Raw genomic sequence first — 16,020 nt, forward strand, 5'->3', positions numbered from 1 at the left:
CCAACATTTTATTTCTATACAAAATTTTGAAAAAGATTTATTTCTATAGAAAATTTTGTCAAAAATTTATTTGTATAGAAAATTTTGCCTAAATTTTATTTCTATAGAAATTTTTGCACAAATTTTATTTCTATAGAAATTTTTGCCAACATTTTATTTCTATAGAAAATAAATAAATAAATAGAAAATTATGTCAAAATTTTATTTTTATAGAAAATTTTATTTCTAAAGAAAATTTTGTCAAAATTTTATTTCTAAAGAAATAAATTCTATAGACATTTTTGTCAAAATTTTATTTCTATAGAAAATAAATAAATATAGAAAATTTTTCCAAAATTGTATTTCTATAAAAAAATTGCCAAAATTTTATTTCTATATAAAATTTTGCCAAAATTTTATTTCTGTAGAACATTTTCCCAAAAAAAATTATTTCTATAGAAAATGTTGCCAAAATCTTATTTCCATAGAAAATTTTGCCAACATTTTGTTTCTATCGAAAATTTTGCCAAAATTTTATTTCTATAGAAATTTTTTTCAAAATGTTATTTCTATAGAAAATTTTGCCAAAATTTTATTTCTATAGAAATTTTTGTCAAAATTTTACTTCTATATTTGTCAAAATTTTATTTTTATAGAAATTTTTGTCAAAATTTTATTTCTATAGAAAATAAATAAATATAGAAAATTTTTCCAAAATTGTATTTTTACAAAAAATTTGCCAAAATTTTATTTCTATATAAAATTTTATTTCTGTATAACATTTTCCCAAAAATTTTATTTCTATAGAAAATGTTGCCGAAATATTATTTCCATAGAAAATTTTGCCAACATTTTATTTCTATCGAAAATTTTGCCAAAACTTTATTTCTATAGAACATTTTGTAAAATCTTATTTCTATAGAAAATTTTATTCTATGCAAAATTTTGTAAAAATTTTATTTTTATAAAATTCTGTCAAAATTTTATTTCTACAGAAAATTTTGTCAAAATTTTATTTCTATAGAAAATTTTGCCAAAATTGTATTTCTATAGAAATATTTGCCAAAATTTTATTTCTATAGAAAATAAATAAATAAATGGAAAATTATATCAAAATTGTATTTCTAAAGAAATTTTTGTCAGAATTTTACTTCTATATTTGTCAAAATTTTATTTTTATAGAAAATTTTGTCACAATTTTATTTCTATAGAAAATTTTATAAATATTGTATTTCTATAGAAAATAAATAAATATAGAAAATTTTTCCAAAATTGTATTTCTATAAAAAATTTGCCAAAATTTTATTACTATATAAAATTTTGTCAAAATTTTATTTCTGTAGAACATTTTCCCAAATAAATTATTTCTATAGAAAATGTTGCCGAAATCTTATTTCCATAGAAAATTTTGCCAACATTTTGTTTCTATCGAAAATTTTGCCAACATTTTATTTCTATAGAAAATTTTGACGAAATCTTATTTCTATAGAAAATTTTGCCGAAATCTTATTTCTGTAGAAAATTTTGACAACATTTGATTTCATTCGTTTTGTTTTGTTATAGTTGGTTTATTCTTCAATCATTATTGCTGTTTTTGATTTCAGCTTAAAACCATGCGTTGACTAACCTACAGGTGTAGCTTAACCAACAGAGGAAAAGAATGTTGGATGGACGCACGTTTCGAAATTACCACATTCGTCATCAGCATCCTCATGAATGGTTTTAAGCTGAAATCAAAAACAACAATAAATTTTATTTCTATAGAAAATTTTGCCAAAATCCATAGAAAATACAATGCAACAAAAAGAATAAAGGGTGATACGGTCAAAATTTGGTCAAGCGAAAACGCGTGTAAATCGGTGAAATCGTTTATTTAAAAAATCAAATTAAATTTCTTTTTCAAGCTCAATTAGTATAAAATTCAAGAAAAATATTCAGTTAGGCTTTCGCTTTTCCAAATCCGAATTGCCGGGCCTCACGCTTGACACCTGCCATCAGATTTTGTACAGCCACCTTCTTCGCCGCAGAAAGCCAGTTTGCCTTGAACTGCTGCTCGTCCTTAGCAGTTTTTTTGGTCTTCTTTAGGTTCCGCTTGACAATAGTCCAGTATTTCTCAATTGGGCGGAGCTCTGGCGTGTTGGGAGGGTTCTTGTCCTTGGGAACCACCTGCACGTTGTTGGCGGCATACCACTCCATGGCCTTTTTACCGTAATGGCAAGATGCCAAATCCGGCCAAAACAGTACGGGACAACCGTGTTTCTTCAGGAAAGGCAGCAGACGTTTATTCAAACACTCTTTCACGTAAATTTCTTGATTGACAGTCCTGGAAGCTATGAAAATGCTGCTTTTCAAGCCACAGGTACAGATGGCTTGCCAAACCATATATTTCTTTGCGAACTTTGACAGTTTTATGTGCTTGAAAATATCTGCTACCTTTCCCCTTCCTTTTGCCGTATAAAACTCTTGTTCCGGAAGCTGCTTGTAGTCGGCTTTGACGTAGGTTTCGTCGTCCATTACCACGTAGTCAAACTTCGTCAGCATCGTCGTGTACAGCCTCCGGGATCGCGCTTTGGCCGTCGTATTTTGTTTATCATCGCGATTTGGAGTCACTACCTTCTTGTAAGTCGATAGTCCGGCTCGTTTTTTGGCTCGATGCACGATTGTAGACGATACACCCAGCTTATTTGCGGCATCTCGGAGAGAGAGGTTAGGGTTTCGCTTGAAACTACCGGCAACTCTCTTTGCCGTCTCAGCGGCTTCCGGTTTTCGATTTCCCCCCGATCCAGGCTGTCGACAAACGTTCCCCAAACACTTTAATTACATTTGTAACGGTTGATTTGGCAACTTTTAGCGATTTTGCCAGCTTTGCGTGCGAGTAGCTCGGATTTTCGCGATGCGCGAGCAAAATTTTGATACGCTGCTCTTCTTGCTTGCTGCTCTTTTTGTCAAAATTTTATTTCTATAGAAAATAAATAAATATAGAAAATTTTTCCAAAATTGTATTTTTACAAAAAATTTGCCAAAATTTTATTTCTATATAAAATTTTATTTCTGTATAACATTTTCCCAAAAATTTTATTTCTATAGAAAATGTTGCCGAAATATTATTTCCATAGAAAATTTTGCCAACATTTTATTTCTATCGAAAATTTTGCCAAAACTTTATTTCTATAGAACATTTTGTAAAATCTTATTTCTATAGAAAATTTTATTCTATGCAAAATTTTGTAAAAATTTTATTTTTATAAAATTCTGTCAAAATTTTATTTCTACAGAAAATTTTGTCAAAATTTTATTTCTATAGAAAATTTTGCCAAAATTGTATTTCTATAGAAATATTTGCCAAAATTTTATTTCTATAGAAAATAAATAAATAAATGGAAAATTATATCAAAATTGTATTTCTAAAGAAATTTTTGTCAGAATTTTACTTCTATATTTGTCAAAATTTTATTTTTATAGAAAATTTTGTCACAATTTTATTTCTATAGAAAATTTTATAAATATTGTATTTCTATAGAAAATAAATAAATATAGAAAATTTTTCCAAAATTGTATTTCTATAAAAAATTTGCCAAAATTTTATTACTATATAAAATTTTGTCAAAATTTTATTTCTGTAGAACATTTTCCCAAATAAATTATTTCTATAGAAAATGTTGCCGAAATCTTATTTCCATAGAAAATTTTGCCAACATTTTGTTTCTATCGAAAATTTTGCCAACATTTTATTTCTATAGAAAATTTTGACGAAATCTTATTTCTATAGAAAATTTTGCCGAAATCTTATTTCTGTAGAAAATTTTGACAACATTTGATTTCATTCGTTTTGTTTTGTTATAGTTGGTTTATTCTTCAATCATTATTGCTGTTTTTGATTTCAGCTTAAAACCATGCGTTGACTAACCTACAGGTGTAGCTTAACCAACAGAGGAAAAGAATGTTGGATGGACGCACGTTTCGAAATTACCACATTCGTCATCAGCATCCTCATGAATGGTTTTAAGCTGAAATCAAAAACAACAATAAATTTTATTTCTATAGAAAATTTTGCCAAAATCCATAGAAAATACAATGCAACAAAAAGAATAAAGGGTGATACGGTCAAAATTTGGTCAAGCGAAAACGCGTGTAAATCGGTGAAATCGTTTATTTAAAAAATCAAATTAAATTTCTTTTTCAAGCTCAATTAGTATAAAATTCAAGAAAAATATTCAGTTAGGCTTTCGCTTTTCCAAATCCGAATTGCCGGGCCTCACGCTTGACACCTGCCATCAGATTTTGTACAGCCACCTTCTTCGCCGCAGAAAGCCAGTTTGCCTTGAACTGCTGCTCGTCCTTAGCAGTTTTTTTGGTCTTCTTTAGGTTCCGCTTGACAATAGTCCAGTATTTCTCAATTGGGCGGAGCTCTGGCGTGTTGGGAGGGTTCTTGTCCTTGGGAACCACCTGCACGTTGTTGGCGGCATACCACTCCATGGCCTTTTTACCGTAATGGCAAGATGCCAAATCCGGCCAAAACAGTACGGGACAACCGTGTTTCTTCAGGAAAGGCAGCAGACGTTTATTCAAACACTCTTTCACGTAAATTTCTTGATTGACAGTCCTGGAAGCTATGAAAATGCTGCTTTTCAAGCCACAGGTACAGATGGCTTGCCAAACCATATATTTCTTTGCGAACTTTGACAGTTTTATGTGCTTGAAAATATCTGCTACCTTTCCCCTTCCTTTTGCCGTATAAAACTCTTGTTCCGGAAGCTGCTTGTAGTCGGCTTTGACGTAGGTTTCGTCGTCCATTACCACGTAGTCAAACTTCGTCAGCATCGTCGTGTACAGCCTCCGGGATCGCGCTTTGGCCGTCGTATTTTGTTTATCATCGCGATTTGGAGTCACTACCTTCTTGTAAGTCGATAGTCCGGCTCGTTTTTTGGCTCGATGCACGATTGTAGACGATACACCCAGCTTATTTGCGGCATCTCGGAGAGAGAGGTTAGGGTTTCGCTTGAAACTACCGGCAACTCTCTTTGCCGTCTCAGCGGCTTCCGGTTTTCGATTTCCCCCCGATCCAGGCTGTCGACAAACGTTCCCCAAACACTTTAATTACATTTGTAACGGTTGATTTGGCAACTTTTAGCGATTTTGCCAGCTTTGCGTGCGAGTAGCTCGGATTTTCGCGATGCGCGAGCAAAATTTTGATACGCTGCTCTTCTTGCTTGGACGGCATTTTGACAACTGAAGAGTGAATTCCAAAATCAAAATAGGAGCAACATTCTACACATTCACCTTAAAAATGAGGGGCGTTTTTAAATGCAAAATTGAAAGAAATACGTCAAGTTTATATTGACCAAATTTTGACCGTATCACCCTTTACCTTGGGAACAAATTATTCCAGTTATCAATATTTAATACATATATTTAGTTTGCTTGGTTGTAATATGTTATTTTATTACAAATAAATAAATATGTAAGACTTTCAAGTTATTACATTGCATCAATTTGCTTTATTATACCCTCCATCATAGGATGGGGGTATATTAACTTTGTCATTCCGTTTGTAACACATCGAAATATTGCTCTAAGACCCCATAAAGTATATATATTCTGGGTCGTGGTGAAATTCTGAGTCGATCTAAGCATGTCCGTCCGTCCGTCTGTTGAAATCACGCTAACTTCCGAACGAAACAAGCTATCGACTTGAAACTTGGCACAAGTAGTTGTTATCGATGTAGGTCAGATGGTATTGCAAATGGGCCATATCGGTCCACTTTTACGTATAGCCCCCATATAAAGGGACCCTCAGATTTGGCTTGTGGAGCCTCTAACAGAAGCATATTTAATCCGATCCGGCTGAAATTTGGTATATGGTGTTGGTATATGGTCTCTAACAACCATGCAGAAATTGGTCCACATCGGTCCATAATTATATATAGCCCCCATATAAACCGATCCCCAGATTTGGCTTGCGGAGCCTAAAAGAGAAGCAAATTTCATCCAATCCGGTTGTAATTTGGAAAATGGTGTTAGTATATGATCTTTAACAATCGTGGCAGAATTGGTCCATATCGGTCCATAATTATATATAGCCCCCATATAAAACGTTCTCCAGATTTGACCTCCGGAGCCTCTTGGAGGAGCAAAATTCATCCGATCCGGTTCAAATTAGGAACGTGGTGTTAGTATATGGTCGCTAACAACCATACCAAAATTGGTCCAATCACACAAAAATTGGTCCATATCGGTTCATAATCATGGTTGCCACTAGAGCCAAAAATAATCTACCAAGATTTTATTTCTAAAGGGTGATTCTTTTGAGGTTAGGATTTTCATGCATTAGTATTTGACAGATCACGTGGGATTTCAGACATGGTGTCAAAGAGAAAGATGCTCAGTATGCTTTGACATTTCATCATGAATAGACTTACTAACGAGCCACAACGTCGAATTTTCAGTGAATGGGCCCTAGAAAAGTTGGCAGAAAATCCGCTTTTTTATCGACAAATTTTGTTCAGCGATGAGGCTCATTTCTGGTTGAATGGCTACGTAAATAAGCAAAATTGCCGCATTTGGAGTGAAGAGCAACCAGAAGCCGTTCAAGAACTGCCCATGCATCCCGAAAAATGCACTGTTTGGTGTGGTTTGTACGCTGGTGGAATCATTGGACCGTATTTTTTCAAAGATGCTGTTGGACGCAACGTTACGGTGAATGGCGATCGCTATCGTTCGATGCTAACAAACTTTTTGTTGCCAAAAATGGAAGAACTGAACTTGGTTGACATGTGGTTTCAACAAGATGGCGCTACATGCCACACAGCTCGCGATTCTATGGCCATTTTGAGGGAAAACTTCGGAGAACAATTCATCTCAAGAAATGGACCGGTAAGTTGGCCACCAAGATCATGCGATTTGACGCCTTTAGACTATTTTTTGTGGGGCTACGTCAAGTCTAAAGTCTACAGAAATAAGCCAGCAACTATTCCAGCTTTGGAAGACAACATTTCCGAAGAAATTCGGGCTATTCCGGCCGAAATGCTCGAAAAAGTTGCACAAAATTTGACTTTCCGAATGGACCACCTAAGACGCAGCCGCGGTCAACATTTAAATGAAATTATCTTCAAAAAGTAAATGTCATGGACCAATCTAACGTTTCAAATAAAGAACCGATGAGATTTTGCAAATTTTATGCGTTTTTTTTAAAAAAAAAGTTATCAAGCTCTTAACAAATCACCCTTTATAAAAAATTTTGTCAAAAGTTTATTTCTATAGAAAATTTTGTTAAAATTTTATTTCTATAGAAATTTTTGTCAAATTTTTCTTTCTATAGAAAATTTTGTCAAAATTTTTATTTCTATAGAAAATTTTGTGAAAATTTTATTTCTATAGAAAATTTTGTTAAAATTTTATTTCTGTAGAAAATTTTGTCAAAATTTTATGTCTACTTTGTTAAACTGAATTATATACGTATTGGATCGATCTTTTTTGATTTAATATATACCACGTATGGACTTACATACAATTTAGAAGATGGTGTTAGGAGGTTTTAAGATACCTTGTCATCGGCAAGCGTTACCGCAACTTAAGTAATTCGATTCTGGATGGCAGTGTTTAGAAGAAGTTTCTTCGCAATCCATGATGGAGGGTACATAAGCTTCGGCCTGGCCGAACTTACGGCCGTATATACTTGTTTTAATTTATTGTAATTTTAAAAATTTTTTCATCTTTATTATAATGTTATTTATACCAATTTTCATTTTTACTATAAGTTACTATCATTTTTGCTTTCTTTATTTAATTTATGTAAGATTATAATATTTTACTAAATTTCCTGTACTTTAATCATAAAATCGTGTGGCACAGGTATCCCCTTAGATAAATATATAAATAAATTTATTATATATTGCTATATGCTAAAACTTTCACTATAATATAAAAATTTCTTTACACAGAATATAATTGAGAGTTGGCAACCCTAAATGTGTATTTATATTCTCTCTTTATCTTTATTATGGTCTCTCTCACAAAAGAAAAAACAAAAACTACTCATTCAGTAGCGGCATATCTTAGGCCAGCGTTAATATTAGTCGAATGAATGAAGCAAACCCATCTGTTCAGTATTCATTGAAGATAGCGATTGAAAAAACACGTTGCGATAGTCTAACGAAATGCTCTCCATATGAGCGGGTGAATATAATTAAATAAATAAATAAATAAACAGTAACCAGTTTGAAGATCAACAAAGTGCTTAAGCATCATGAAAGTTGCAGAATTTCTTAATAAAATTCTATGTAGCAAACAAGTGCAAGTGGTTTGCATTGAAGGTGGTCCCATGTTTGAGTTTGCCTTCTGGAGTGTGGCTGCATTTTTAGCAATGTGGTTATTCTATAAGTGGCGTGAGGGGCCCTCATATCAGAAACCTAATCGCATAGATGGCAAAGTAGTCATAGTGACTGGCAGTAATACCGGTATAGGCAAAGAGATTGCCTTGGAAATGGCCAAAAGAGGGGCCAGAGTTTATATGGCCTGCCGTAATTTTGACAAATGTGAAAAAGCCAGACGAGAAATCGTCCAGTTGTCGGGAAACACAAATGTTTTCAATCGGTCCCTCGATCTGGCCTCGCTGCAATCGGTGCGTGAATTTGCTGCCAAATTTAATGAGGATGAAGATCGTTTGGATATTCTGGTAAATAATGCCGGTATAATGGCTACACCACGTAAACTCACAGTCGATGGTTATGAGCAACAGTTTGCAGTGAATCATTTGGGCCATTTCTTACTAACCAATCTTTTGTTGGATAAGCTAAAGGCTGCAGCTCCCAGTCGTATTGTGGTACTCAGTTCGTTGGCTCATATATTTGGTCGCATACAAAAAGACGATATTAACAGCGATAAAAGCTATAATGCTTTTAAAGCCTATGGCCAAAGTAAATTGGCCAATATTCTATTTACCCGAAAATTGGCCAAAATGTTTAAGGAATCTAATGTGCGTGTAGATATTAACTGTTTACATCCTGGTTCCGTACAAAGTGAATTAACTCGCAATAATATTCTCCTGAAAGTGGGTAGTACCTTGACATCAAAAGTTTTATTGCGTTCTACAAAAGCTGGTGCCCAAACTGCTCTATATTTAGCCTTAGATCCAGAATTGGAAGGTGTCTCGGGAGGTTACTATGATCGCATGGCCTTGGTTCCTTTACAGAAAAAGGCTCGTGATGATGAAATGGCCGATTGGCTATGGAAGAAGAGTGAAGAGATGGTATCTCTAAAGAAAGATAATTGACAAATCACAAACCAAAGGAGGAGGTTGGGAAAAGAAAACCAATATTTATGTGTTTTATTGTTGTTAATAAATTATGTTTTATAAAAAAATATTGATTTTTAAATATCAAAAAATAATTAAACATTTTTTCCATACTATAGTCTCAGATAAAACAAAAAAAAAACAAGTATATACGGCCGTAAGTTCGGCCAGGCCGAAGCTTATGTACCCTCCATCATGGATTGCGTAGAAACTTCATCTAAACACTGCCATCCACAATCGTTTACTTAAGTTGCGGTAACGCTTGCCGATGGCAAGGTATCTTAAAACCTCCTAACACCATCTTCTAAATTGTATGTAAGTCCATACGTGGTATATATTAAATAAAAAAAGATCGATCCAATACGTATATAATTCAGTTTGACAAAGTAGACATAAAATTTTAACAAAATTTTCTATAGAAATAAAATTTTCACAAAATGTTCTATAGAAATAAAAATTTTGACAAAATTTTCTATAGAAAGAAGATTTTGACAAAAATTTCTACAGAAATAAAATTTTAACAAAATTTTCTATAGAAATAAAATTTTGACAAAATTTTCAATAGAAATAAAATCTTGGTAGATTATTTTTGGCTCGAGTGGCAACCATGATTATGAACCGAATAAAATTTTAACAAAATTTTCTCTAGAAATAAAATTTTGAAAAAATTTTCTATAGAAATAAAATTTTGACAAAATTTCCTATAGAAATAAAATTTTGACAAAATTTTCTATAGAAATAAAATTTTGGTAGATTATTTTTGGCTCTAGTGGCAACCATGATTATGAACCGATACGGACCAATTTTTGTGTGATTGGACCAATTTTGGTATGGTTTTTAGCGACCATATACTAACACCACGTGCCTAATTTGAACCGGATCGGATGAATTTTGTTCCTCCAAGAGGCTCCGGAGGTCAAATCTGGAGAATGTTTTATATGGGGGCTATATATAATTATGGACCGATATGGATCAATTCTGGCACGGTTGTTAAAGATCATATACTAACACCATGTTGCAAATTACAACCGGATTGGATGAAATTTGCTTCTCTTGGAGACTTCGCAAGCCAAATCTGTGGACCGGTTTATATGGGGGCTATATATAATTATGAACCGATGTGGACCAATGTTTGCATGGTTGTTAGAGACCATATACCAATATCATGTACCAAATTTCAGGCGGATCGGATGAAATTTGCTTCTCTTTGAGGCTTCGCAACCCAAATCTGGGGATCGGTTTATATGGGCGCCATATATAGTTATGGACCGATGTGGACCACTTTTTGCACGGTTGTTAGAGACCATATACCAATACCATGTACCAAATTTCAGCCGGATCGGATGCAATTTGCTCCTCTTTGAGGCTTCGCAAGCCAAATCTGGGGATCGGTTTATATGGGGGCTATATACAATTATGGACCGATGAGAACCAATTTTTGCATGGTTGTTAGAGACCATATACCAACATCATGTAACAAATTTCAGCCGGATCGGATGAAATATGTTTCTCTTAGAGGCTCCACAAGCCAAATCTGGGGATCGGTTTATATGGGGGCTATATATAATTATGGACCGATACGAACCAATTTTTGCATGGTTGTTAGAGACCATATACCAACATCATGTACCAAATTTCAGCCGGATCGGATGAAACTTTCTTCTCTTTGAGGCTCCGCAAGCCAAATCTGGGGATCGGTTTATATGGGGGCTATATACAATTATGGACCGATGTGAACCAATTTTTGCATGGTTGTTAGAGACCATATACCAACACCATGTACCAAATTTCAGCCGGATCGGATGAAATATGCTTCTCTTAGAGGCTCCACAAGCCAAATCTGGGGATCGGTTTATATGGGGGCTATATATAATTATGGACCGATGTGAACCAATTTTTGCATGGTTGTTAGAGACCACATACCAACACCATGTACCAAATTTCAGCCGGATCGGATGAAATATTCTTCTGTTAGCCAAATCTGGGGATCGGTTTATATGGGGGCTATATACAATTATGGACCGATGTGAACCAATTTTTGCATGGTTGTTAGAGACCATATACCAACATCATGTAACAAATTTCAGCCGGATCGGATGAAATATGCTTCTCTTAGAGGCTCCACAAGCCAAATCTGGGGATCGGTTTATATGGGGGCTATATATAATTATGGACCGATACGAACCAATTTTTGCATGGTTGTTAGAGACCATATACCAACGTCATGTACCAAATTTCAGCCGGATCGGATGAAATTTGCTTCTCTTTTAGGCTCCGCAAGCCAAATCTGGGGATCGGTTTATATGGGGGCTATATATAATTATGGACCGATGTGGACCAATTTTTGCATGGTTGTTAGAGACCATATACCAACACCATATACCAAATTTCAGCCGGATCGGATGAAATATTCTTCTGTTAGAGGCTCCACAAGCCAAATCTGAGGGTCCCTTTATATGGGGGCTATACGTAAAAGTGGACCGATATGGCCCATTTTCAATACCATCCGACCTACATCGATAACAACTACTTGTGCCAAGTTTCAAGTCGATAGCTTGTTTCGTTCGGAAGTTAGCGTGATTTCAACAGACGGACGGACGGACGGACGGACGGACGGACGGACGGACGGACGGACGGACGGACGGACGGACGGACATGCTTAGATCGACTCAGAATTTCACCACGACCCAGAATATATATACTTTATGGGGTCTTAGAGCAATATTTCGATGTGTTACAAACGGAATGACAAAGTTAATATACCCCCATCCTATGATGGAGGGTATAAAAAACAATGATGTAGATGAACTTTGTATCGTATACTTCGCAAATGCATTACTACTCGTTTACCATGTGAGTGATTGGGATTGATCAATTATTTCTATGACTAGCATTTCTATGAAATTTATTCTACAAACAAATACTAGTTACATCACAACTAGTATAGACGATCTTGATTGTGGCAGTTAATCTGGAAGCTTTATTAAAAAACAAGTATATACAGCAGTAACCATGAACCAAATATTAGGGTTTCCTTTGAAATTTCAGGAGGGCTTGAGGACTTGAGGACACTTCCCGAAGATAAATTTAAAGATTTTACCTATGAGGACTATATCAGATTCTGGATTTATAAGAATCATTTTTGTTTGAGTTTTAGAGGAATCATTAACATCTCTTGTAAGTGTGCAAGAAAATTATAAAATAACGTCTTGATTTGAAATCTTAAATCTGTAGATTTTCACCCGAGAAGTAAAATCTGAAAATTTTACATTGAGTTTCAAGCAATTTTCATGATCAGTGCGCCTTCTATACCCTCAAAAAGTGAAATCGGTCTATATGGAGGCATTACCAAATGAACCGATAAAAACTTAATCCGATACACTTTTTTGTGAGCCTAAAATACCAGAATATTTACAATTTCAGGCAAATCGGATAAAAACTACGGTTTCTAGAAACCCAAGGAGTTAAATCGGGAGATCGTTCTTATAGGGGCTATACTAAAATATGGACCGATACTCACCGTTTTCGGCACACCTCTTTATGGCCCGAAAATACCTCTAGATTTCCAATTTCAGGCGAATTGGATAAAAACTTCGGATTCTAGAAGCCCAAGAAATAAAATCGGGATATCGGTCTATATGGGGGCTATACCAAAACATGGACCGATAATCACCATTTGTGGCACACCTCTTTATGGTCCTAAAATACCTATAAATTTCCAATTTCAGGCAAATTCTATATAAACTACGGAATCTATAAACCCAAGATGTAAAATCGGGAGATCGGTCTATATGGGGGCTATACCAAAACATGGAACGATACAAATACACACGTATTTGTGGTCCTACAATACCTCTAGATTTCCAATTTCAGGTAAATTGGATAAAAACTGCGGTTTCTATAAGCCCAAAAAGTAATATCGGGAGATCGGTTTATATGGGGGCTATACCAAAATATGTACCGATACTCACAATTTTTGACACACGTATTTGTGGTTTTACAATACCTCTAGATTTCCAATTTCAGGTAAATTGAAGAAAAACTTCCGTTTCTATAAGCCGAAGAAGTAAAATTGGGAGATCGGTCTATATGGGGGCTATACCAAAACATCGACCGATACTCACAATTTTTGGCACACCTCTTTATAGTCCTAAAATACCTCTAGATTTCAAATTTCAGGCAAATTGGATCAAAACTACGATTTCTATAAGCCCAAGACACCAAATTGGGAGGTCGGTTTATATGGGGACTATTTCAAAACCTGGACCGATATAGCCCATCTTCGAACTTGACCTGCCTGCAGACAAAAGACGAGTTTGTGCAAAATTTCAGCACGATAGCTTCATTATTGAATACAGACAGACGGACATCGTTATATCGCCTTAGAATTTCTCCCTGATCAAAAAAAAAAAAAAAAAAAAAAAAATATATATATATATATATATATATATATATATATATATATATATATATATATATATATATATATATATATATATATATATATATATATATATATATATATATATATATATATATATATATATATATATATATATATATATATATATATATATATATATATATATATATATATATATATATATATATATATGTATGCCTTCCGCATATTTTCGGGACATTTTTTTTATATATCGCATATTTTGGGTACATTTCGATGTTTCGGGGACCGTCCCCGATATTTTCTCTTATCTTCCGCATATTTCGGGGACGCCGATATTTCCGGTACATTTTCTAAATTTTTTGTTTTATGCGTTATTGTGAATTCTCCACTTTTCTCAGTCATGCTCTGCTATTTATTTTGGTAAAATTTTGCATCTTGCACTACATTTTTAAAAATTTAAATTCATTATTCTTATGCCAGGGTTGCCATGACCTGTCGTGAAAATTTGTTCTCTTACGCCGTCAACGTTTTAATTTCTGATCGGCTTTGGACTCACGTATGGTATCATACCTATATACCGCATGTTTTTGGGACATTTGTTCATATATCGGATATTTTTGGTACATTTTGATGTTTAGGGATAATAAACATATTATACCTAATATGAACGGTTTTCGTTAACAGTACAGCTAAACTTTAAAAAACGAAATGCTAAAATATTTAAATTTTCAAATTGTTACATAACATTTGCTCTTTAAAATACACCATTTTAACGTATTATGCATGTCTTTTTGTTAAATGTTGTAAAACATGTGCTCGTTTTTCCAAAAAAAAAATTAAAATATGTAAATTTTCATCGATCTAAATTAATGCTTTTATAGCTAATATGCACTTTTTTGTTACATTTTGTAAAAAAATCTGCCATTTTCCAAAAAGGAAAAAATATTTTAATTTTAAACGAACGATATCTCGAAAACTAAGCTTTTTTAACAAAATGGTTACTCAACATTATCATGGGTATCTAATATGTACGTTTTTGTTACATTTTGTGAAAAATGCGGCCATTTTCTAAAAAAAAACCAAAAGCCTATTTCTGATAGCTGAATACTACTCTTCGCTCACATACAAAACTAAAACCAGCTGAATATCTAAGCTCTATCTAAGCGGTAAGTGAGACGAAAATCAATAGGGACGAAACCGTAACGTTACCATTAAAATTGGGGTTCCCTAACTCCATTCGTTCGCATTTAATGAACGGATATGTCAAATCCACTCACTTTCCACAAACTTTTCGTTTTGTGGAAAAACACGTTCATAAATAAGGAAACACTTAACAAATGATAAATTGTATAAAGCTTTTTAGTGCAAATATATGATAAAATTGGTTTAAATCGATATATTTTTCTCAATAGACCGGAAAGGAAATTCTAAAACAAACAAAAAACTAAAAATTGTCAATGATCGATATATCGAAAACTAAGCATTTTTGACAAAATTGTTACTAAATACTTTCTCTTTAAAATACACTTTTTATAACCAGTATCTACTTTTTTGTAACATTTTGTGAAAACCATTTTCTAAAAACAAGCTGAAAATATTTAAACTTTCAATGATCGATATCTCGAAAACTAAGCATTTTCGACAAAATTATTACTTAACATTTTGTCTTTAAAATACACTTTTTATCTCCAATTTGAACTTTTTTGTAACATTTTGTGCAAAATACAGCCATTTTTTAAAAAAGAGCTAAAAATATTTAAATTTTCAATGATCGATATCTCGAAAACTAAGCATTTTTAACAAAATTGTTACTGTTTACAATCAAACTTAAAAAGTGTCACATTTAAATAACTACAAAATTGATAAGTTGGCAGCACTGACACCCACGCGTTGTGTGATGTTATCAGTGATGGGATTTATACAATGTGTGGTACAAACTCAAAGGGTACTTTTATGCATGTACAATCATCACTACTGATTCGATATTTTTATTTTATTGTTGCTACACAGAAATTTGATTTAAAATATACTGCTGCCTTTCTTGCGTTTGACAATATGCAACAGTTTCAAAATTTTTGTAGTGAATAAAGGGCGGACATAACTTTTCTTAAAAAAAGCTAAACATATTTTAAGTTTTTAATTATAGACATCTCGAAAACTAAGCCTTTTTCACAAAATTGTTACTTAACATTTTCTCTTTACAATACACTTTTTTACCCAATATGTGTTATTTTGTTACATTTTGTGACAAATGCAGCCATTTTCAAAAAAAGTGAAAAAAATATTTAAACTTTAAATGATTGATATCTCGAAAACTAAGCATTTTTGACAAAATTGTTACTTA

General features: G+C 33.4%; 1 pseudogene; it reads left to right on the plus strand.

Moving 5' to 3' along the window:
- Window positions 1-8,069: 8,069 nt before the first annotated feature.
- Window positions 8,070-9,339, plus strand: LOC142229464 (retinol dehydrogenase 13 pseudogene; annotated as a pseudogene).
- Window positions 9,340-16,020: the final 6,681 nt, after the last annotated feature.

Source organism: Haematobia irritans, chromosome 3 (assembly GCF_050003625.1).
Source record: "Haematobia irritans isolate KBUSLIRL chromosome 3, ASM5000362v1, whole genome shotgun sequence".
Lineage (NCBI taxonomy): Eukaryota > Metazoa > Arthropoda > Insecta > Diptera > Muscidae > Haematobia > Haematobia irritans.